Genomic DNA, 26,482 nt, shown 5'->3' with positions numbered 1-26,482 from the left:
AATAGTCAATGCATGGGATGGTCTCTCTGGAAAGGTAGTTGTAGCAGAAACAGTAGATAAGTTTAAATTGGAATGCGATCGGTACCTGGAAGTTATGGAGATAGAGGGGAATGGGGATATTAGCAGGACTTTAAGGTAGCTTGAGCATTGATGGGTGGTTGCATGCATGTGTACGGAGTGCTGTTGGTAGTGGTCTCGTCAAGGGGTGTTGTGTGGTTGATGTGTGTTTTCTACCTCAGCCCATGCCCATCCCCTGGCAAAAAAAAAGAAAAAAATGGTGTGGTGTGGTGTGGTGTTGATGTGGCACAGGGATGATGGGTTGAATGGCCTCCACCTGTGTATAATTTCCTTGTGTACTCAATACTTCCCCAGAAACTAACTGGTCTACATGGTATCAGTGCAGTCATTCTCAAAACCTGTGTCTTTGAACCAATATTTATTTCTCTACTTTTTTGTGTACATAGTCAGGGCTCGTGATTCAAGAACTCGCACACTGAATAGATCAGGATGTAACACACAAAAACAGGACGCAAAAGACGCATACATGGGGTGGACAAGTTGGACAAAGAGGATGCATGGGGTGGACAAGATGGATACAGAAGGAAACTCCAAGGAGGGAAAACTGGAAAGTTGGAAGGAGGAGGGATTTGGGTGGGGTTAACGAGGGTAGAAAAGATCATGGTTTTGGATTGGAAATGATCTGAGATGGTGGTGAACAGATATCTTGAAGACCTGGAGGGAAGAATGACATTGAAGAGGATGTGGAAGTTGATTCCACAGGTGAGAAAAAGAGGAACAAATGAGTGGAGGTGAGCAGTGATCCTGGATTTTGGAAGTTTAACCAGAAAGGGGTTGATGGTGAACCATGTGAGCTCTGCAGAAACCTTGGGGGAGAGGAAACAGCAAAGGGTGCAAGACCAGAAAGGAGATGGTAGGAGACAGAGAATAATGAAGTGATAGGCCAATAAACACAGCTTCATCGTGAGAGATTCTAATAATCTTAAAGGCCTTGGTTTCCATAGGCCTCTTGCAGATACTTCTGAGAGAATCCATTATTTTTATGATGGAGTACGACATCAATCCCATTCATACAAAGGGGACCGACATCGACTCGCTGGATTACAGACCGGTGAGACTTCTTTCCAACCTCATAAAGGCAATGAATTCAACAATCACAGCAATCCTATCTCATTTCCAACTCGATATCAAACCATCAATTTGCCTTCCATCTCAGCAATGGATAAATGCTTTGAAAATCTCAAATGACATCCCACAATAATTCACCAATGTATGATATGATCAACCCTAGTGACAAAATTTTCCTGCCAAGAAAAAGCATCCAAGGTCTTCTCTGCTGGTTGGTAAATTTATTTAATGCAAACATTGAATTGTCCTGGATGGCATTCTTTGTTTTTTTTGCCATACCTGAGAGGCTGATGTTCCTCAATAGTGTTCTGGGACCTATCCTCTTCCTAGGTTATATCAATAACATAATCTGTCTTTCGAGAAACCATATTTTTCAAACGACTTCACCTTCTTCCAGAGATTCCAAATGACAGCCAAGCAGCAGCCACATCCTTGTCTACCATTTTGGAGCATATAAGAAGCTGGTGAATCACCTGGAATATACGTTGTTCCCACATACTCACTGTATCTCTAAATAAAATGCCATATGGATAACCCTCTAATTTCCACAACTCCAAACACTATACAAGGCTTTCATCTGCAATGTCATCGAGTATAGTTCTATGTGGGCTGATACTTCTAAATTTCACCTTGCATTCCTGGAGGCAGTGAAATTCAAGGCCCTGAGAGCAGTTAGTGTGACTCAACAGAAGACTGAGGAAAAGGGCCTACTCCTCAAACAACAGAAATAAATTAGTGGCCTTGCAGTTTTCTACTGCTTATTATCAGGTCTTACCTTTCCCTTCCGTCATGGAAAGATAAGACTCCTTTCAATCCAAACCAGAGTTGGTGTCAAAGCCACCCAATGCTCGCCTGTTTATACATTGATCGTTTTTAAAAGACTAGTCTAATAATATTTTTTATAAAGCATTGCAGTGAGGTCTGATCCAAATAATTTTAAAGCAATACATGTATTTGTATATTGTAATCAGTAAAAAATAGTGTGGTCGATAAAAATCATTAGAAAGGAAATAACTTGCACCAAAAACTTTAACATTTTCACGCTCATGCCGGGGGTATGCGATAGCTCTCTGTTCTTCGAACAGGCGAGCTAAAAATGTGCATTATTTGCTCAGGCATAAGGTATAACTGTTTAACAGATAAGTAATTAGTCCAAATAAACAACTGACATGCAAATGTTGCATGCACAAATCCAGGAAGCAAAGACTTGCAGATTTACTGCAATAAAATGTCAGTAAGATTATCTCCAGCAACACTTGTTTGCTTTTTAATCCGTATGGTTTTCTTCCAACTTGAGCGTGCATAAGATATGACATGAAGCAAAGTGCATTTTAAGTTGACAGTGAAACAGAAGTGAAATTTTTTTAAATGACTAGATGAGGGACATTTTTTTGAGTTGAGTGTAGTGTTGAGCCTTTCGCTTACACTATCTTAATGTTTTCGTTTTTTGAAACTGTTGCCAAGGTTCACATCGAACCTTAAATACATATTGCAGAAAATGATATTTATGGATTTTGAGGCTCATGAAAAAGCTACAAGACAAAGTGCAAAGTTTTGCACTGACATTGAAGTGGAAATGAGCAGGTTGATTACATGAAAGTCAAATGAACAATGTGAGTGAAAGCAGAAATTACCATTATCGTTTTCACTGCGGTTACAGAAGAAGCCCTGAACACTTTTGATCATTTTTGCTACCGAGAAATAAAAAGTTTACAGGGAGGGGGGCCTCCATGCATAGATGTCAAGTCATCTGAGCCAAGTCTCAAGTCTACGAGGGCAAGTCTCAAGTCAACTCACATAATGTGCGACGCGAGTCCAAGTCGCCGACTCGTCGCCATTTCTGCTTCCATATAATTGGCTTTCCACCTCGCAACCACATTCCCAGAACTTGTCTCCAAGGCGAAAAAAAAAACCTGTGGTCTCGCACTCAACATGCTGCGCAAGGGATAATAAGCACTATTTATAATTACTATGACTTTGCCCTTTGACATTTTGACCCAGTTTTTAATTACTTTTCTCCGTATTCTCATAATAAAGGTGTGTTGAAAATTTGACGACAAAAACTCAAATAGCAAAAACATTATAGCCTGGAGAGACAGACAGACAGAGACACAAATACAAGCAATTGCAAAAACCCATCTCCAGCTGCACGTGGAGACGGGCTCACAAAAGTTGAATTTCAAAAACTAATATTTAAGCCTTCTAGATTATGATCATCATCAACTTTTTCACTTTCTTCGCAAGTATGAACAAGTTCCATTCGGTAGTAAATCCAACATCCTAAATTTCCCAATAATGTTTTGAGGAGGAAGCCATGTATTGTCGACTATTGGACATTACATAGGTATTACTTACCCAGAAATTAATTGGAAAATACAAAATGAAAACATACCATTTCATCAACTTATTAGTCATGAACCTGTGCATCAAGATAAGGCACTTTAAGAGCAACAACAACAATCACAGTCATAATGAGGGATGACATTGACCAACGTAGACATCATTTGACAAAAACATGGGAAGGCTGCAGGAAAGTATGGGAGGTATTCTCCAAGCCGGACCTTTGCTTCTGCTTCTAAACTTGTGGGTATTTATGAGAAAAATAATATTTATCATACTTTTCAAAGTGTTCACCAGCTTTAAATAGGCACTTATCCAATCAAAATGGAAGCTTTAATGCACCTTCAGTGTAAAATTATTCAAGACATGTGCCGGATCAGTGAAAGACATCATTCTTAATATCCTGATTCATCAAAAATGTGTTCCCCTCTCCCCTAAAGGTGCTCTTTAGTATGTACAAGCTTGACGATAAATCATCACCAAATTCTGCAGACAATCTGTTATTTAAATCGGGGTTTATCTCTTTATTGACCAGGAATGTCATGATTATTCCCCAGTCCACCATCTTCGTGATCTCACTTGTCACCCACCTTCTTGATCAGAACAGTAGGATAGAGGCTAAATGTGGCAGTTACAAGTTGCTTATCCCACGATTCCCAAACACGAAGCAGATGGAAAGAACAAAAACAAGAATCTGGGTTAGACGCCAAATATCTAATCGTATAATTAGCTATCAACAATGCAGATATAATACAAGCCTTGTATGAAAGAATGTGGATACGTGCTTTGATGTTTTAACAAGTGGTTCACATTTCTGCAATCCTAAAATTGCTTCTCCACCGTCTCATGACTTCACAAGGAAAAGACCAATCAGAGATTGCAGACCCTCACCAGGACTTGTTTTGTGTGGTGCATTTTATGTGGCGTTTGTGTACTGGTGTTATGTAATCAATGAGATATAATTAGAACTGCCACTTTATAACTGCTGGCAGTGATGACTGGGTACCAAGATGTCCCACTTTGACGCAACCCCACTTTGATTGGACACCTGACCCTAACCCATGACGTTTTTTATTATTATTCAATTGAATTTAGAAAGGGATTAAAATAAATACAATCCAAATAAAGTGGAAGACCACATAGGTACAGTCCTGCATTGGAAGAATCAGGTCAGGTCAGGATAGGTTAGGTATGGAAGCATGCGCCAGAGAAGCGCGTTTCTGCATCCACTTTCTGCGAGTACTCCAGGGGCCTCCGTCTGGCCATCCCCAAGGCAGATGCCTGGCCCATCCCCATCTCCTTGAGATGCTGATCAATCTACTGCAACCACGAGGCACGTGGTCGGCCCATTGGCCTCCTCCACTCACGAGGCTCCCTCGCTGAGAGAATCTGGTGAGCAGGATCAGCGTCAGGAAAACGAGCCACATGTCCACACAGCTGAGGCTGATGCTCACGGACTATGCAGGTAACAAATCTCATTTGAGTCTTTCTCAGCAACCGCTCGTTGGAAACAAAGTCTGACCAGCGATCGCCAAGGATGCTCCGAAGAGACCTGATACCATAGGAATTAAGTCTCCGTCTCAGATCCCTGGTCAGAACCCAAGTCTCACATCTGTAAAGCAAGACTGGAAGCACGAAGGACCCGAAGACTCAGACTTTCATCCTCCCGCACAGGAATTGACAGCGCCACACCCCATGGATCCGGTGAATCCATGACTCCCCAGGCCCAACCCAGACATATATTGACCTCTGGCTCACAGCCAGCAGAGACGTGAATATCACTGCCAAGGTAAGTGAATCACTCCATGACCTCAACATCCTCACCACAAACAGGTACAGACAAGATAGCAGTATCCAAGATGTCATTGAAAGCCTGGATCTTAGTTTTGACCCAGGAAGCCCGTAATCCCAGCAGCTCCGACTCCTCATTCAGCACCTCGAGGGCCCCCAAAAGGATATCCAGAGTCTCCGCAAAGATGACTGCATCGTCTGCGAAATCAAGGTCAGAGATCTTGACATTCCCAAACGATGCACCGCAGCTTGATCTTTCTGACATCCTCCCCAGAATCCAGTCCATACAAGTGCTGAAAAGTGTAGGGGCCAGTACACACCCCTGACGAACTCCAGTAACAACCTGAAACTAGAAAGGCACTTGGTAGAGCGCATACCTCTGCCCCGTAATGCCTGATCCATGAGAACATCTCTGGCCCAATACAATTTTGAAATATCATGCTATCCATCGTTTTTGACCCAATCTCTCAAAGGTAAAGAATCACTTTAAAAATTATCAGATCCGGATCCAGATCTTCATCAAAATTGAATCATTTCTTCCTTGTCACATACCCAACATGCCCACCAAGTTTTGTCTGAATCCGTCCACGACATTTTGAGATATCATGCGATATATCGGTTTTAGCCCTACCTCTCAATGGTGACAAAAAAAAAAATCACTCTTAAGATTCTTGTATCCATATCCGGATCTTCACCAAAATCGAATCAATTTGTCAATGTCACATAACAAACCTCTCCACCAAATTTCGTATGAATCCATCGACATTTTGAAATGTTCTGTTCACAGATACACAGACAAACAAACAGACAGACGAGTGAAAACATAACCTCCATCCACCTTGGGTGGTGGACATAAAAAGGAGAAAGTTAAGGTAGAAAAAGGGAAGTTTGCCTTCCATATATTATGCAATGCTTGAGTGGGGGTGATTCAGGTGGGGTGAGAGGAGTGGATAAGTGTGTGGAACAATGTTATGTGAGGATATTGGGGGGGGGGGTGGTGTATCAGTCTATGCTCAATTAGCTGCGCCTGGATGGGTTTGAGCGCAGACGAGTCGAAGCTGAAACTCGAATCCTATCCAGGTTCCTCCTGATGAATCTATTTTTGTACTTTGCTTATTCGGGTTCATTCTGAGGACTCCAATGCAGCATTTGGTTTTCATTTGATTAGATAACTTCTTCAAAATTTTCCACATACCTTTTTGCTGTTTTATCATGGGGCACCAAAGGCAAGCAGGTTATTATCCATGGAGAGTATTCATAAACATAAATGTTCTCCTGTCCTACTGTACGTTCTTGGGGAGGGGGTCCTCACAAAATGTTATGAAATTTGTGGGGGTGGGAGTCTTTGGCCCAGTGGTACATCGCGTTTCAGGAGTGGGGGCGGAGGTGTCCAAAATTGTTGAAAAATACATTACATGACATTGTATGTGTTTGGAAGGTGAAGGAATGTGAGGGGCTAAAGACTTAGGGGGGTAGTGATGGGACGCAGGAGTGTGCCAAATACGGAAACTTTTGCATAAATGATATGGAGATGGCCCATCAAGGCAACCATCACAGACAAAGGCATTTTGCTTGTCTAACAAGTGTCAAAGTGGAAGAGTAGAGCTCTGCTGCACCAACATCGACTGTATTCTTAGGATGTAACATAAATAATAAGCCTAGTGTTGGCTTGATGGTTAAGGTAGCTGGCTTGAGATCTTACGGTCTTGAGCTTGAGCCCTGTCCACCCATTGAAATAACACCAGGTGGGTTGACTCAGCCTGTCATCCTTCCGAGGTCAGCAAAATGAGTATCAGCTTACTGGTAACAGGGGCACAGCCGCACTCCCCACAATGATGCAACCAGCAGCCACAGGATGCATACAAAACAATGATGAACAGAAATAATAAAATATCCATAAAACAACGACCAAAAAAAAAAAAGACAGCTCCTGACAAAGACATTTTGTGATGGACAAAAAAAGGAGAACTTAATGATAATTGCAAAGTCTATGGTCAAACAGTAGTTGAAAATGTAGGGCAACCTGCCCAATTATCCAGATGCGGCAATTTAGAGATTTTCAATGAACGAGTTTCTACATTTTCAATTAGAAACAGGTGCACATCACATTCGGCTCGGAAGCCAGAAAGTACAATGGCTTCTGTTGAAGGAGCAGAACAAACTCGTCAACCGTTAATTGTAGGAAAAATGTTCAATTCGATTTAATAATTCACAGGGTCCAAAGGGAACTGCACAAGATGATTTAAATGATGCAGTTGGACAAAAATACACCAATCTTGTGCTTTTACACCATGATTGTGGTGGCTACCATAAATGTAACACTGCAATCATTGATGTTACACATATGTGTTTGAGAAGTACAAGCCTTGAGGCATCCTGTTCAGTCACTCCCACTTTCCTATCCAATTGAGAACGATTGTAATGGAGTTAAATTACCCCCATCGTCAAGAAAGTCTGCTTTGCACGACATGTGTATCAATCCATGGACCACAACCTGTACAGAGCATCGGTGCTGCTAAAGTAGTCTCCTGGGCTATTGGGCACAATCCAAGATAGGTCACCACTCCAACACACGACATTCAAATGACTCAATCATCCAAACAATCTGGTACTCATTTTGCCGACCTCAGAAGGATGGCAGGCTGAGTTAACCCCACCTGGTATTAATTCAACAGCTGAGCGGGATTTGAACTCAGGACCGTGGGATCCCAAGCCCACCACCCTAACCATTAAGCAAACACCAATGCAATGAATGAAATTGGTAAAAGTTACATTCAAACTTCTTCCAGAAGTTTAGTAGTCTTTAGATATGATGGAGTCTAAACACAGAAGGATTTGTCCAGAGTAAATGCAAGGTTCCAGAGCCGAGGTGTGTAAATGGAAGTTAGTATGGTTCAGTTTCAGACTAGACTAGTTAATCACTCCAGTGACGACATGGATTATTAGTATGGATTAAATCTGTGTAAATGTGGCATTAGTATTAGAATCTGGCAAAGGTGTGGCTAAGGCACTCTGCAGTAATTATTGGTAGCAATAGCAATTACGTGATCAACCACAAAATCTTCTCGTGACACCAACTAGTTCACTACCTGTTGCCTGGCCTGCATTGAAAACATTTACATGTGAATGAAAAAAAAACTTCATGAATTATCAAAATTCTTGGGAATTGGAGTCTGGACTCATTGCTGTGGATTTTCCGTGCGAGCGCAGCTTTTGTTATGTCAAGTTCGGGATGTTAATGACGCCAATATTGGCCCAAGCCTGTTCGAGTTGACCAGCTGTTCGTTTCCCCCCTGAACAGATTGGGCATACAGTTTGCAGGAATTATTAACTTTTTATTTCTGCTGATAGGCAGAAGGCTGACAAGTCTGTAGTTCAGATTGTAGGACCTGGCAACCCTCTTGCAAATAGGTGGTGACATTAGCTTTTTTTTTTTTTTTTTACAAAGATGGGAGATGATGCTATTGAAGAAATCTGCAGAACAGCAAATAAGGAAAATTGATCAGAACAGACGCACAGTTTTTGAGGGTGCAGATCAATTTCTAAGCTGAGAATATAACCAACTCCACGAGGAGTCATCCCACGAAGGTGTTCAAGCCCAGGTGTAGGCTACTTCTCAGAAGCAGTTTCTTCATTCAAAGAATGATAGAGGATTAGAACAGCCTCCCAACGTCCATGGTGGAATCCATATATGTCACAACCTTTAACATTAACTTGGACAAATCTTGGTATTCAGCAAAATCTTCACCCTGCACCGACTGCCAGCAAACATCCCTTCCTGGTTTAAAACTACCATTTACCAACCAATATGGAAGTGTTTTCTGGGATATCATCCTCCTATCCTGTACAGTGATGGTGATGATGATGATGATGATGATGATGATATCATTTTGCTTCCCAGGGTAGGAAAGACTGGCAAAAGAGCTGTAAAAGGGAATACATGAATTGATGAAAGAGATAGGTCTTTACGGAAAGCTTTCCAAGGGCAGTTGATATCTGCAGTATACGAGAGACCACACTAGTCCATAACAGAAAGAGGAGGTCTCAAATAAAGCTACCAAGGAAATTTTGTTCCTTTTTTTTCCCCCTCAAGGAATTTTTTTCTTTCAAAAGTTTATTTCGTTCTCTGTATTTATTTGAATTCTCTCCAACTTTCTGTTTCTGTTTAATTTCCAATTTTGCTTCTCTATCTTTGCCAGTAAATGTTTTGCAATTCCAAAGCACTCTTACAATCACATTTTAGGGTTGGAGTAAATGAGCTTGTGCTTTTAGCTTTGAATCAACCTTTCTGTCTTGCTTCAGAGGATGCAAGCATAGGATTACAGCATCCAAGCCCATTGCTGATATCCTTTTGCAAGTCCACACCATTTGGTCATGTTCCATGGTAATACTCTGTGGAATAACCTCAGGGTTATACAATATCTGCTATGGGGTAGCAGACAACGGCTTTCTATGATCTGCTGGCAAATCGATAGATAATGCAAATAATATACTTGATATTCTGCATCTCCCTTCATACCTCTTCCTCTAATGCAGTCCAGAAAATAGGGTGTGAAGTTCGACCTTCTCCACCCCTTCCTTCTCTGCCCTCAAACAATGTTATCCCTTTAAATTAGACCAGAAACTACCCTCACCCAACTATTCTCTGGTGCTCCACCCTTGTATTTTGAGCATGATAATGCAAGCCTGTGTTCTCGTGGGACAGGGCGAGTAAGGAGGAGTGGCGTGGGTTTACTGGGGCCAGAAAAAGACAGGCCTTAAACTCAGACCATGTGCTGAGAAGAAGATTCCTACACCACCTGATATGTCAATGTTAATATCTTAATCGATAATAAGCGACGACGACAACAACAACAACAACAACAACAAAAGAAATTAAAACAATGGGAATTATAAAATCATTACGATTTGGTATCTCTAGGCCTTTACTGCAGCCCCATACTAAATCAGCAAAATGTCTGACTGTGATAAACACCAAGACAGTGGCACACAGACATTGCATCTGCAAACACTGCGGCTTCTTGTGATGGGGAAAGCAAAGCCAACAGACAACCTTTGATTACGTTTTCCTTGTAATTCCAACCCCTGCTGCTGTTGTGTCACAAGCTAACTGGTCTAAATTTGCAGACAATACAATGCACTGTCATGGTGGTTGAGAAAATGTGGTGAGATTTGAACCAGAGACCCTCAAAATATAATAGGTCATATATTGCAAGTGTGCAAAACATATTAGTTCAGTCGCAGTCGGCACACCTCTCCTGCCTCTCCCCAAAACTCTGCATCAATTACCATGAAAAGTGAGGATCGTGCAGTTGGACTGTGTGGGTTGAACCGAGCTAAAGAACAGCATCCTTTGCAACTTTGCTGACACGAGCCAGCTGGACAAGGAAAGTAGATCTGGCAATTTGACGATGACTTGCAGCTGGAGCTTGCAAGAGCATTAAGAATGGGGCAACTGCTGTGATGAAAACAGCATTAAAATGCTGAAACACCATAAGAATTAGAACATCCCAGGGCTGACTGGTTTTAAATAAACTTTTATTTTACAACTTAACACATTGTTCATTACCTGAGCAGATGTTACAACTAATACCGAATATTATGATGAAACCAAGGAATATATTGAACAAATTAATTAAAACAATCATCAATTATAATTAAAATGTTACATAATATCCAGCAATATATTTGAATACCTCCTTCCCCACCTCCAACCTCCCTAACTCTCCTTACTCACTATCTCTTCCAAAATGTCATTCCTTTTCACCCCATGCCTCACCACTACCTTCCAATGTATGTATTATATTTGGCTTATCTCCCCCATTCATCCCTCTCATAAATCCCCCTTGTTGATGCAATATGTTTAAAGCCCAAATGAAATTGTATCAGTAGGTCATCAACACCACATATGTGGATCTCCAAGGACAATACTGTATTCAGAATCAAAACTCAAAATTAAAATCATTTCCTAAGAAAATGTGAGGCTCTCAAAAGCATGCAAAATTCTCTGCACTCAAAACACAAAAAAAAAAAAAAATTGTACTAAAATACCAACTTTGGAGCTCATGGAAGAGCTAGTATTAGTACACTGAACATGTATTATTAGTACACAACAGGCCAAAAGGAACAGTTGAGAGAGGGGGGGAAACACCAACAGCAAAGTTGAAGGCCAAGAAAGAGGAAGCTTGGACAAACGATAGGTGTGGGGAGGAATGAGGGGCAGGATGGGATACATGGGGTGGACAAGATGGATACAGAATGAAACTCCAAGGAGGGAAAACAAGAAATTTGGAAGGAGGAGGGATTGGGGTAGGGTGGGTGGGGAGGAATGAGGGGCAGGATGGGATACATGGGGTGGACAAGATGGATACAGAATGAAACTCCAAGGAGGGAAAACAAGAAATTTGGAAGGAGGAGGGATTGGGGTAGGGTGGGTGGGGGAGTTGCAAGGGTAGAAAAGATCATGGTTTTGGATTGGGGATGATCTGAATTGATGGTGAACGGTTGTCTTAAAGACCTGGGGGGAAGAATGGGATTGAAGAGGATGTGGTAGTTGGTTCCACAGTTGGGGGTGGGGGGAAGAGAGGATCGAATGCGGGGAAGTGAGCAGTGATCCTGGATTTAGGTAGTTTCACTAGAAGGGGGTTGATGATCGACCATGTGTGGCCTGCAGAATCCTGGGGGGACAAAACATGGAAAGAACAGAGGGTGCAAGACCAAAAATGAGGTGGTAAAAGACAGAGAGACCACCGACCTGTCTGTGATGGTGAAGTAATAGACGCACTTACTCAGCTTCATCAAAGGATATTCCAATCATCTTGAAGGCTTTGGTTTCCACAGTGGCAAGCTGAGCAAGGTGTGAGGCAGGGAGCCAGTCCAAAAGGGAAAGCAGTACTCCACCAAGCTGCAGATGTAGGACTTGTAGGTGGATAGGAGTTTAGGTGTGCCAAGGAAGGACTTCGTATGGAGGATGCCCAGTTGCCAGTTGGCTTTGGAAGCCAACTTTGAAATGTGGTTTGCCCAAGAAAGATCAATACTGATCGTGAGACTCAGGAGTTTAAATGACTGAACTTCAAGAGGATTGTTAAGAAAGTAGATTGGGGAAGGGGGAGTCGCCAGACAGTCCTTTCAGAGAGAGAAAGTGAGTGTGAGATTTGTCAGGATTAAAGACGTATTCCAAGTGTTTGATCATCAAGTGATTTTGTCAAAGTTTGAAGAGAGGAAAAGTCTGCAGCCTGCCTGGCTGAAGGAGGAGGGATTTCCCGGCAGAGCGTGTAGTCATCAGCAAATATATGAAGAGGATTTTTCAGCAAATCAGAGATCAATAATGAAGATCAGGAATAGGACTGGGCCCAGAACACTGCCTTGGGGGCACTCCAGCCTTTCCAGGGAGAGGAGATGAAAGGATTCTGTTGAGAGGCGCACATTGGCTATGAGTAGAGCAAGTCAGTTAGCCATGTGTAGAGTTGTCCTTGGATGCCATAGGCAAAAGTTTGGAGAGCAAGGCAGGATACTAGATAGCATCACAAGCATGAGGTATGTCCAGAGAGAGAGAGAGAGAGAGAGAGAGAGAGAGAGAGAGAGAGAGAGAGAGAGAGAGAGAGAGAGAGAGAGAGAGAGAGAGAGAGAGAGAGAGAGAGAGAGAGCCCTGATCCGATGTCTGATATTGGTGGAGCCTCCATCCATTATTGGGAGATGAAGAAACAGGATGTCTAGGGTGGAGTGACCTGGTCTGAAACCAAATTGGTGATCCGGGATGAGGTTGTTGGAGTGATGGATTCCATTACCATGCTGGTGATTTGAGGTGAGATGATAGGTTTGTCATTAAGGGGATTGGTTTTTGAAACTTTTGATGCAATTCAGTGATGTTAGCTGACTCAAAGCAGATGGAAGATGGCCTTGGGCAAATGATAGAGTGAAAAGAGCAGTAGAGCAGGTTTTTAGGACACGTGAGCCGATACCATCTGGTCCAGTTGCAGAGTCAGAGTCGAGGGCTGAAATAACCTTCTCCACCCTCTCAGGTGCAAAAAACAGAGTCCAGGAGCAGTTGGGCATGACAGGGAAGGATGTGTACCGAGAGTGAGGGTTTGGGGAGACAACTTTTGGAAGCAAACACAGAATTGAGGCATTCAGCCTTCTCACGAGCAAAGTTGACTGGGGTGCCATTTGAAGAGAGGGAAGGGATCGAAGGGGAGCATACTCAAGAGACAGACTTAAGACAGCACCACCATGTTTTAGAGGAGGGAGACAAGTTTGAAATTTCATCCTTGAGGTTTGACAGATGTTGCTTTCTGGCTCTCCTGAAAGTGGACACACAGTTGTTGCAGACTTTTTGGAATGATCTGAGATTGCCTTCGGTCGGATTAGCCTTCCAAGGAAGAGATGGCAATTTGTTTCAGAGCAACTGCCTCACCATGTTTAAATACTCAGCAAACAAAGTCCATGCTTCATAGCCCATGTTAGCAAATCATTTGTGGAACATTGAGAATCAACAAAGATGTGTGAAAGAAAAAAATTAAATGGTTTTCATTTTATTGATGGCTGGCAGGATGGCCTAAAGCAGTGGTCTCCAACCTTTTGATCCCACGGGCCGCATTCACTACTCCCAAGGATATTGGGAGCCAGAAAAAAAATCGAAGAAAAAAATTGAGAAATCGATACAACGTTTGGGGTTTATTGGAGTATTGTTTTTTTGACTAATAAATTTTATATGTATTCGATCGATGATTGTTCACGCACTGTAATTCTGAACAAATTTCTGTTCGGGGTGTAATTAATTTTAAATACTGCCGCAAGATGCCAGAAGGTAAAATTAAATTGATTTGATTCCTCCCGGTGGTAAGCGGCAGTGGCCGGCAGCGGCATTGTGTAAGGCTTTTCAGGTCACGGCGCCGGCCGGCAGTGGCATTGTGTAAACCCCTTTAAAATTGCTACATGGAAATGTGTTTTGATTGGAAAGTCCTCACGGGCCGCAGTATAGGGCTCCGTGGGCCGCAGGTTGGGGACCAATGGCCTAAAGCTATGCACACTCGCCTCTAAGCTGTCTATCCTGCGTTTGAATCCCGACCCAGCTGTAAATGGTCACCCTGGTGTTTCACAGATTGGGTGATTCATCAATGTGAGTGTCATCCCTTGGATGTACGTTAAACTGGGGGTTCCACCTGCCGGCCTTAGTTGGTGGACATTAAAGATCCCACAGTATCCTTCGTGAAGCGGAGGCGAGATATCACCGGGACCCTGAACAAATTCCAAATTCCATTTATGTAGAATAATGTATTCCGAACAATTCTAGATATGGAGCCACCCGAGATTGTGCCTTGGTCAGCTTCGGCGACAATTTTCCAAAATGGCCGCCATTCTACTTGAGCGAAATTGGGTATATGCTCTTATTTTCTTATTGTATTGGTGGTAGATATAAGGAAAGTGTAAAATTCAGCAAATTGACCATGAAAAGGCGTATTCAAATATTATGAGCCAGTATTTTAGGTAAAAAAGCCATTATTTGATTTGTAAATTGCTGCTCTCCTGAAACTTTTCGCTGAAAAGTACCCATTTATTGCCTGGAGAACAAGAGTCAAATGATATTTATCACATTCAATGGGTTTGGAATCACCAAAAATTGCATTATAGATTACATACTTTACTCTATTTTGAAAAGGGAACTGATAATCGTGATAATGACAAACACAGAAAATGTAGTCAAATTATTGCACACTTCACTTTGAAGCAGTTACGGTTTACTGTCTACTACCATTCTACCAGGACACATGGTACACGCATACATCAGTCCAGTACAATATGAGTTTCTGAGCTGAAGTGTACTGGCTCTGGATCAAGAAGTCAACACTTTTACAAGCAATGCGACTTTGCATTTGCACATGCTAAGATAGGCCGATATCTCAGTCCGTGTCTACTGCGTCTGTCTACTGGCATTCTCCTTCACAAGCACACAGTCCAGTGCATTGCAGATTAGCCTTCTTGCATTTGCAGCGGTTTCTACAGCATTTTTTGCAGCCGCACGACACCAACTCGAAGCAGCTTTTTGAAGCCTCAGGGAGTGTGGTCCGGAGCGGTTCGTAGGACCCATCCTCTGTTTGCCGCCAGCACCAGCTTGTTGGTGATGGAAGCATGGGTTGAGGGACCAAGACCTGCCCCCAGACATAGCCACCCTGGAAGACTGATCTCTTCACATGCTGTTCCAAAGCATCGTAGGAAGGTGGGATGCACTGGACGGAGTTCCTCTTGGCGGAGCTTCTTTCTGGCCTTGTTGACGTCCGTATATGGACTGGTGCGGTCATAGAGGAGGACCACAAACCTTTCAATGCAGTGCATTGTGTCATCCTCGATGTTGACTGGCGTGGTGGTCAGGGTCACAAGAGAATCTGTCAGTTCTGGAAACGAGTTCCATGTGGCCCAGGCAGATTTCTTCCCATGCCCCACGAATGCTGATACCGTGTCACATTCATCCGGTCATGGCGTGGAAGAAAGGAAGGGCACGTGCCTTCTGTGGACCGAGGGAGGCAGCGATTTCATGGGCAGGGATGTAGCGGCAGTTCTTGCCCGTCCCAAAGGCAATCCAGAGTTCATCCAAGCATGGTAGTGCCTGGGCTACCATCACCGCCAAGACGACGACGTCGGTGTCTACGGTTCGAACTTGAATCCGAGGGTGGTCATGTTCTGCAGCATGGGCCACATGTAGCCAATATTATCAATTACAACACCACTTCCACCACTACCACCACAACAAAATACTTCTTAACCTGTCACTGATGCTGTGTGCGAAAATGGATTTTCCCATAAAAATGACCATTTTTCCCCAATACAATGGTTGGAAATATAATAAATCAACACAAATGACATTTGTATTGTTTTCCTTTGTAAATGCACATCACATGGAGTATTTATCACCTCTGAGAAACCTACAAAGAGAATCACAATGACAGATATCCCATGTTGTTAAAGTAGAATGGCGGCCATTTTCCAAAATGGCCACCAAAGCTGACCAAGACAAAATCTCGAGTGGCTCCATATCCAGAATTGTTCAGAATACATTAGTCAACATATGTACCAATTTTGGTGCTTTTATGAAAAGTCAAACAATTGGTTTGCTATGCTGCAGTACTATAAGTAGCAACTGTACAAGTGCTTTTCTATAAATTCCCATTTATTATAATCGGATAACTCTGCTCTTTGTGTGTTCCCAACCCCCCCCCCCCCGCCCCCCCCATTATAAATAAATCCCGTTAAATGTTTCAGCTAGTTTCTGTGTTTCTTTCATTGGTTTAGCATGGTGCGCGTTGGGAAATTGGGAAGCGGCAAATTCTGCATTTGGACCGACGGACCTCAGAAACCATCCGCTTGGGTTACGCACGGTTCGAGCACGCTAACGACTCGTTCTGCTCGAGCTCCGCCGAAGGTGAATTTCCCCGGTAGTATGGACGACGTGGGTATTTCGGTAAATTGAAATTGGCAATTGACCCTATTCCACGCGGTCGACCTATTGGCGATCTTCGGTCCAATAAGGGACCCGTCGGCTCCGGAGTTATCCGGGGTGATGACCTATAAATTCTGGGTGTTCGGTGGAGCCAACTCTACTGCTCCATCTAGCGGTCATGCTCGCCGCCGAAACTCGGCCCCGCAACAATACATCGACTGATAAAGTTTTGACAACATGTCGTTTCGAAGGTCAAGAAGTGCAGTTTGGGACTATTTCGGGAAGGTTAAGGAAGACGGTCTCAAAGTTGCATCCTCACTTTGCTCAATAGACTTTGCTCATCACTGTAATATGTTCAACATGCTAAAACATTTGAAAAATAAACACCAGAAAGAGTACGTATTAGTGATGGTTGAGAATGCAGATGTAAAGAAACCAAATTCTGCAACAGCAACAAGTTCGCTTTAGCAATCAACGATTGGAAGCACTTTTGCCACGTTAACACACCGGTACGCAACCTTGCCTTCCCCTCACGCTGCCATCCCTTCCCCTTCCCCTCCCCTCACGCAGCCTTCCCTTCCACTCACGCAGCCTAGTCTTCCCTTAACCTACCCTCATTCTGCCTTCCGTTCCCCTACCCTCACGCTGCCGTCCCTTCCCCTCCCCTCACACAGCCTTCCCTTCCCCTCACGCAGCCTTCCCTTCCCTTAACCTACCCTCATTCTGCCTTCCCTGCCCCTACCCTCATGCTGCCTTCCTTTCCCCTAACCTCACGCTGCCGTCCCTTCCCCTCCCCTCCCCTCACACAGCCTTCCCTTCCCCTCATTCTACTTTCCCTACCCCTACCCTCATGCTGCCTTCCCTTCCCCTATCCTCTCCTCATGCTGCCTTTCCTTCTCCCACCCTGCCTCACTCCCCTTCCCTCCTCTCTTTTTTCTCCTCCCCATTCATAACATATATATGGCATTCATATATATATATATATATATATATATATATATATATATATATATATATATATATATATATATATATATATATATATATATATATACATCCTAACAAGCGTTCGATTCCTGTGGTCCTTATTCTTGTATTCCAAGCCAGGGCTAGTCCAGACATACATTTTGCTTTCTAAAGGGGAGGGCAGAGTTAAGATTGATACATAACCCAATGAGAAACACCCTGACAGAACACAAACCTTGTAATCGAGCACAGTGTTACTAACAATCTACAAGTGCCAAGGGAGGCAGATACACGGACATGTCCAAGTTAATTATCGTAACATGCAAACTACGCACATTTAGTGCTGTATCATAAACAGAACACTGGATAAATGCTCTGTGCTGGATCAATTCCACAATTTCACGTTTGCTGTCAAACCCATCGCAGGCCTCAAACCATCACGCATACAACATGCACAATACACAGAAGCAAAGGTATTGTCCTTTTACATGTGCATGTACGAACGTACGAACCACCTATTTTGCTGTGCACATACAACACTGGCAGCAAGATCGACAGGTATATACAATTTAATATATGGGGATGCTTCTTCAAAGCCACACCCTATATAACAATGATCAGGAAACATTAAACGTTTGAAAAACAGGTATTTATATATTTAAAATTTCCTGTTTGGTTGCTTTAGCCTGTCTCCTGGAGTTTAACACTTCATCATTGTTGTAGTAATTTTGGCCTGTCCGTGCATGCCCCACAACGTGGCACGAATAACAAATGATGGTGTTGTATTTCTTTCCCGTGAATGTACATTAAACAAATTTAAGAAAACAATGCATTGGCTTTGGATACGAGTACACGATCGTCACGAGAGAGAGAGAGAGAGAGAGAGAGAGAGAGCGGCATTGTGACGTCACTGTCCGAGTACCGCCGAAACCCAAAGCCCCTTCCACGGGTACTAAACGGTGTCTCGCCGAGCCGATCATCGTTTGATTCGTGGAAAAGTCGACTGAGAAGAAGGGAAGACGGGAAGGAGCGACCCAGGGATGACTGATCCTAGATGTCTCGTACCTTCGTGTCCACAAAGAAGGAAGAATCTACTTGCTCCGCTCCCCTTCGTGGATTCGGCGTTTGAGGCAAAAGGGAATGATATATCTGGGGAAAAAGGTCTCCATTTCTCAGTCAACTAAAGCTCTTCCTTGCTTTTTGGCCTCAACTGCCAAGCCGCTCCCTCTCGCTCTCCTCCCTCTCATTCTTTCTACTCCTTCCCTCTCCCCTCGCTTGTAATTTTTTGTGATTTCTATGACGATTCACATCCATCGTTCCAGTAACTTTGTTTTATTTTTTAACTCGCAGAAGTATTATCCATTTGATACCTTTCTCAAGATAGCCAGAAAACATATATGGGTCCGAAACCAATAAGCCCCACCAATAACTTCCAATGCAATGTCGAACATCGTGGGAGCAACCACTTTGAGGATGGGCGTGGAAACGACAGCAGCCTCCACCCATTCATTCGAAATCGGTATTTCCCTGCTCCTTTGCGATGAACGACGTTCAATAGTCCAAGAACGCCAAAAAAGTATAACGAGGCGTACATATAATTTTTATAATATACATTTGTCTGGTTACTTTTTAAGATATACAATATATATGTGTGTGTGTGTGTGTGTGTGTGTGTGTGTGTGTGTGTGTGTGTGTGTGTGTGTGTGTGTGTGTGTGTGTGTGTGTGTGTGTGTGTGTGTGTGTGTGTGTGTGTGTGTGTGTGTGTATTCAGATCCTACTGCACTTTCATAGCCCAACCCCCAATGAATCCCACCTTCCCGTGAGGGTCAGGCACACGAGTTTTTCCTCTCGATTGACCCCTCGATCTTCTCTGCAGGATTATATACTGGGTGTTCATAAAGTCCTTGTACAACTTTAAACTTTTGTAACTTTCGATGTACACGTTATAAAAACAAACTGTAAATTGCATATGAAAGCATGATTCATAAAGTTGTTATTGTTAATGTTGCTTTTGCTGATGTTAGATCCACAATTCCCCTGGGTTTCTTGACGAGTTGACATTTTCGGACGAGGCAACTTCCACACCAGTGGTGAAGTCAACCACCACAATTACCGCCTTTGATCGCCAATGACAAATCAATCAAATCTTTCACTTGTCTTGTATCAGCAAGACTCGGCTCCCTGCCACTACACTTCGAATGCGTGACGGTTCTTGAATGATGGCTTCCCAGACAAGAGGATCGGTAAACATGGATCAATTGCTTGGCCACTACGCTCACCTAACCTACCCATATTGGTCTACATTTTATGGGACTATGTGGGAGCTGGTACAATTAGTATCAATTATTTTTGCTGTTGCCACAACGATGATGGGTGGTGGTTGCCCTTTGTATGTGAAGACCATTCACAAAAAACCAAAGCAAATGAAATACCTTGTAAATTTGTTTACCATTCAGCCGAGATCAGAGCACAGTCGTGAATGAATTTTAACTGCAGTTGAGAATTTACGGTATTTCGGGACAAGTCACTACTGCATCGCAGAAAAACAAATATTGATATTTAATTAGAGTTTTATAAAATGCCCGAACACTAAAACACATAATAATAGCTGGGAGAGAACAGAATGGGAAAGAATCAACATGTGTAGAAGATATAGTGGATGGGTATGGATGAGCACAAGGGTAGTGTTGGGGACCGCATTTGAAACATTGAAGTGAGGACGATGAGACAATTTCACAATCGGGAAAATAAGAGGATGAAAAGTGGGCAATGAGCCAGGACTTCAAGGGTAAACAAGGAAGGTTCCACATGTGTCCTCTGGGCAAGATGATCCTCCTCCAGAATTCATCCCAAGTTGGTCTTGACGATCTTCGATATGTTGTACCGCGCATTATATACTGCCATCTACTGCTCAACAATCACCATTAAAAAAAAATTCTGATTCTAGCGCTTCATTATTTGTGCATTAGTGCTTCGAATACTTTACAAAACAAACAAACAAAAAAAATCTGATTCTCACGCTTCACCATATCAAGGTAAATCACCAAATTTACAAGACACAGAGTGGAAAATGTCAAAGCACAGCCAACTTAAGGTCCCAGCCACTCCCTGCCCCCAAAAAACCAAAAAATTAAGCCTCAAGTACAACGTTTCAGCCACAGAGTAGCCTTCAACATCTACTACAATGACGCCACGTGCACTAAATATTTCCAATGCCCACCTGGAGGTGGTGGTGGTGGATGTATAGCAGCTTTGCTGCCGCGGTAGCTATCATTTCTTGAAGCGCGACTGTGTCACTGATGCAGTGCCCCTCTACCAGTAAACACACTGGAACTGGTACTCATTTCGCCGACCTCGGAAGGATGACAGGCTGAGTCAACCCCCTGGTGTATTAATTCAGCGGCTGACGGGGCTTGAACTCAGGACCCTAGGATCCCAAGCCGCCACCCTAACCACTGAGCCAACACCAGGCTACCTGGAGGTGAAGAACAACACAAATCTGCAAGAGACCTGGAGAATCTCTTACTTCACCACTTTATCCATACCCATATGCATCCAAGCAGCAACATAGACAAACTGTTGTATTCTGGATTAATCTGAGAATCAATGAATAAGTGCTCCTTCTCAGCATGAGGTTATACTGTCATTTGCTTTCACTGCAGCCCCTTTTTTGTTAGTCAAGGTAGCATTTGACTGATAACATTGCACATTGACATTTACAGTCAACCAATGACTATCCCATTAATGCAGCCAGTCTTAAACTTTGTCTTCATTCAGTTAAAGTAGTTATACAATCTTGAATCAACTTTGAAATATCACACAAACTACATGTTTTATAGAAATGGTCTGCACTTTCTTACCTAAAATTGATTGTGAGTAAAATAACTGGTCCCTATTTATTGGCTTGTTCATATTGGAATGCAGGCAACCCGTCCATGATTGCAACTCTTGCCAATAGACACATGCTTCAGCGAAACTGCCACCCTGTAAGGAATATGGTACATTGACATAATGTAAGGAGTGTGGTACTCAACATACTCATCTGTCTTCGAGATAATTCAAAGATATTTTATATGAATGACGTGAATTATAAATGATTCAGAAATGACTGATAGATGTTTCATTCCAGCAGCACCATGATGCAAACAACTGCAGCAAAAAAACTAGATCTACCCTCTTGGAAGAATCAGAGCATATAAACAAGCTTTGTGTTGATTAATCTACAGGAAAACAGTTTGGTGGAGAATGTCTTGTTATATTTGGGGTATTTTGGATGGCTGGAGGGACGGGAGTGATATATTTTTTATCAGTTACCTTTAACGCCAATGTCCATCTGCGGGTATAAACACTCAAGCCTCGCCCCCACCTGCTCTGTGATGTCCCCCCAATATTTCTGCAGGGCACTCAAGGTCCACCAGCAACCCCCTTCTGGTGAAACTACCAAAATCAAAAAAAAATCACTGCTCACCTTCACCCTTTCATTCCTCTTTTTCCCCCACCTCTGGAACAAACTTCCACACTCTCTTCAATCCCACTCTTCCCTCCAGGTCTTCAAAACAGCTGTTCACCACCATCTCATATCTTCCCCCATCCAAAACCATGATCTTTTCTACCCCTGTTAATCCACCCCAAACCCCCCTCCTTCAAATTCCATGCTATTCTTCATGAAAGTCCCTGTAGTGTCAATCTTGTTTACCCTGTGTACCTTGCCCCATCCCTCTCCCTTCCACAGATCTCCTGTCTCTGTTCCCCAGTTTTGTGCTTCCCTCTCCCACCCCCTTGTCTCCTGCTCCCTCTGTAATACGTTCTGTGTGTTAGCTCTTATGTGAGTCTCGATATTGCATACAAAAAAAAAACAACCCTATAACATGTGGACCACAACATTACTTGCAAACCAGAGCAGCTGGGGAAGACGCATTGCCCTATTCAAGGTCATTCATAAGGCAGCTGGTTTTTCCCATCGTGATATCTATTCCATCAAGACTCATTGAGTTTTCAGAAGATTATAGAATGCATTTCCTTAACACTATTGTCTTCAATTGGATTTCAAGCCCACAATGTGTGAGATGCCAATCAAATATCTTCACCACAAAACCACAGCCATACTTGCAATAATCAAGTTGAACACAAAACTGAACAAGTTATTATGTTATTTTTGGCTGAGGAAAGCGTTTCATTTTTAGAGAATCAGCATGTAAGATAGCTTGGGCAGATGAGAAAAACTATATATATATATATATATATATATATATATATATATATATATATATATATATATATATATATATATATATATATATATTATATATATATGCAGTATGGTATTTTCCTGGTTGAAGATGAATAAGTTAAATATTTGTCACTCATTGGTCCTCTACATTCAAGGTGGATGAGATGGGTTTCAAAAGTTCCCAATCCCCTTCCTGTATTGAACCAGCATTAACAAAACAAACAAAAAATTCAACAAAATGACTAAGCATTTTTATTTTAAAATCACAGATCCATTGTTGTTGTATTTTGCAATGAAGGATTCAAACACAATGGAAAAGGAACTGGTTCCAAGTTTAGTTTACTCACCTGTTTCAATAAAATGTAATGAACTGTGCAGATTAAGCGGTGTTGATTGAGCCTGTACACTTGTTGGATTATCAGGGTGCTGATGACAAGACGTTAACGCTTCAAGGCAAAAAAGTCACCGACAAATCAATAGTCACAAGGTGTGGAAGTTTAAGCTCAGCAGTCATGGGAATCAAAACCCCATCAACAAGGCAACACAAAAAAGCTTTACGCACTCTGCCCTCAAACTGTTGAAGGAGGCATTTTTATGGGGTGCAATGTTCAAAAAGGAAAGCAACATTGGGAAGTCTGCCACATCAAATACAAAACATTTTCTTTTTTTTGGAGAGGAGCCCTGCACCTTATCCTCCTTTTTGAATAACGAAAATGAATCTCTTCAGGTTGGATTCCACTGAGCTTCCAAAGGTGCAAACTGAGATCTGGCAGCAAAAATCCATAAAGGCCATTCATAGTCCATGTCACTAAGGATGAAGGCTTTGTGCACTCTTGGGAACTGATCTATAATGACTGAAAAATGACTCGGCTTTGTAGAGGATCCCAAAGTGCCTTTCACTTCTGGGGACGTTCGTGTATGTGATCAGTCCAGGAAATGCCATTGTGGATGGTTCTTCCAAGGAGCTCCAAAGACGGCCTCTGCCAGAAGTTGATTGTGCAAGCGAAATGGAGGGTTAGCCATACAATTATGTATTGACAGAACAAGGGTGTGGGACTTGGAAGCATTTGTGATGCAATCTTCATATTCTCTACAAATTGGCTGAAAAGGATTGGAGTGAAAGGCGTTCTGGAATATTGCATATACAGGACATTTCAGAGGCCGAGAAATGATTGATGTAAACCAGGAACAGGATGATTGAGATCCGAGGGTCCCGAGTTCAAATTCCGCTTGGCTGTTGAATTAATACCAGGTGGGGTTGACTCAGCCTGTCATCCTTCCGAGGTCGGCAAAAATGAGTACCAGCTTGCTGGTATCCTGTGTTGGAGGGGCGACCTGTCCAGGATTGTGCCCAATAGACTGCTTCGGCAGCACCAATGCTCTGCAGAGTATGGTCCCCAATGGATGGATGGAACAGGATTGGTTCAATTGTTCAAATGCAGCAAGCCGACAGATCACGACACTACTTTTGGAACATCATACATCATGTACAAGGTTTTTTTTAAAGCAGACGATTTGAACAGCCTGATATTCTGTCGTTTCTAATGCTATACCCTCCTCTCTTGGAGGCTATGATGGTGGTGGTATGCCATTTCTCACAAGTAGTCAGTCAGACCCTACGACAACTATGGTGTTCATGGGAACAAAAAGTGAAAATCGTGACTTTGTGGTTTGAGACAAAATCCTATGTGCAGGTATGCCAACGATACCGTCAACATTACAATGTCTCCACCCATAATGGATCCTCCAACGGGAGCATTCAGTGGTTTGTGGAGCACTTCCAAGTACATGGACACATGAAAAATCAAAATAAAGGCAACAGTGGCTGCCCACCAAGTGTTACCAAGGACCAAGGGAACATTGATCTTGTGAGAGATTCTGTGATCAAAAGTACGATGAAATCCCACTGTCGGCATTCCCGAGAACTGGCGCTCTCAGCCTCATCCGTGTGGCACATTCTCACTTCTGAACTCGTCTACCCCAACATCATATCTAAGGCCTAAACTAACTCTAAATGACATGCCATGCTGAGTTAACATGTGATTGGTTCAGTGACCGAATGGAAAATAACTCAAATTGGATCAACTCCTTGTGGTTCAGTGAAGAAGCACACTTCCATTTGAATAGGGCTATCAACAATCACAACAACGTCTTCTGGGGTGCTGAGGAGGTGTCTGAGATGACTCTCAAGGGTCCCAAGTCCACTTGCTTCTGTGCATTGAATGTCAGATTGGGTATGCTGGGACCATATTGATTTGAGTACGCCAATGGTAAGACGGTGACAGTCAATGGCGAGCAGTACCGCGAGGTCTTATGCCGATTCCACGTTGATCTCGCTCAACTACAGTCTCCAAACAAACTCAGACATGCATGGTTCATGCAGGATAGCGCCCCACTGCACACTGCAGGTGAAACCATTGATTTTCTCCACCAGCTGTTTGGAAATCATGTCATCAGCCTGGGCACAGCACATGAATGGGCACCTGACAGACAGGATTTGAATCCACTGGGTTTTTTTCTTTTGGGGTGCTGCCAAAGGTCAAGTTTATGCCAACAAACCTCAAACCCTGGCTGTCCTGAAGCAGGAGGTGGAAGACAACCATCAGGCTACCACTCCAGCCACTTGCAGATGAGTTGTGGAGAATTTTGGAGTCAGGATCAAAGCCTGCTTGAACAGAGGTGGAGCACACGTTGAAAATGTCAATTGCATGCAGTATAACGAGAGATTTGAAAATGGCATGGTGTATGCTTTTGAATGCATCACTGAACTTGCTACATTTTATAATTTTTCTACAACAAAACATTCAAATAGTCCACTTGTTTGAAACACCCTGAACATAGAATTTGCTTACCTTGCTGATTATGGGACAGGCTTACTGGTAGGAAGTTCAGAGGTTCTGTCTTGGTACCCTTCTTACAGATAGGAATGACACAAGTCACCTTATGATCAGTCCAGGAAGTGTCATGATGGATGGTATTATATATAATAAGTGTTAATAAGCGAATGAGCTCCAAATACTCTGCCTCATGAATTGAGAAGAGGCAACCATCCAAGAAGGATTCAAGCATTCCCACTCATTATGAGGTGTCTCAATCACGATTCTTGAGTTAAGCAACTGAGCAAGAGCAATTTTGAACTTCAAGCTTCTTTTAATTACACCAAACCTATTAACAGCACAAAACGATGACAAAAAAACAGCCAAGCATTTTACATTTATAGGGGAAAATTGCTGACTTCTAAAAAGTGATGGATGTATATTGCATGAGGGACAGAGTTGTATAAACGATACAATATTGAAGACAAACCAATGGTTTTTCATTTTATCAAGATACAAGATACAAGCATTGATAATTAGTAAAAAAAAAAAAAATAGAAATCTATTTATATTTTTTTAAACACACCTCACTTTTTTGCACATGTTGGACGACTGCAGCCCATTCATAGAACCCTTTGTCAAGTTACACACACATATATATATATATATATATATATATATACATATATACATACATATATATATATATATATATATATATATATATATATATATATATATATATATACATATATACAT

The 26,482-nt window shown here is 42.5% G+C and overlaps 1 protein-coding gene across 4 annotated transcripts in view; it reads right to left on the bottom strand.

Moving 5' to 3' along the window:
• Positions 1-26,482, bottom strand: part of ARHGEF10 (Rho guanine nucleotide exchange factor 10) — a 133,480-nt gene that overhangs the window by 105,555 nt on the left and 1,443 nt on the right. For 2 of the 4 annotated variants that reach the window (XM_085898836.1, XM_085898839.1), the window contains exon 1: positions 18,743-19,085. The gene's annotated coding sequence lies outside the window, so the exon portion shown is untranslated. Of the gene's footprint in view, positions 1-18,742; positions 19,086-20,897; positions 21,153-21,537; positions 21,662-25,466 lie in introns of those variants that run through there. The other 2 variants (XM_085898837.1, XM_085898838.1) reach the window with 2 other exon arrangements.

Source organism: Eptatretus burgeri, chromosome 10 (genome assembly GCF_056783735.1).
Source record: "Eptatretus burgeri isolate ZD-2024b chromosome 10, Ebu_testis_v1, whole genome shotgun sequence".
In the NCBI taxonomy this organism is placed as follows: domain Eukaryota; kingdom Metazoa; phylum Chordata; class Myxini; order Myxiniformes; family Myxinidae; genus Eptatretus; species Eptatretus burgeri.
The sequence above is the reverse complement of the archived record's forward strand: the minus strand, read 5'-3'. Positions and strand labels throughout refer to the sequence as shown.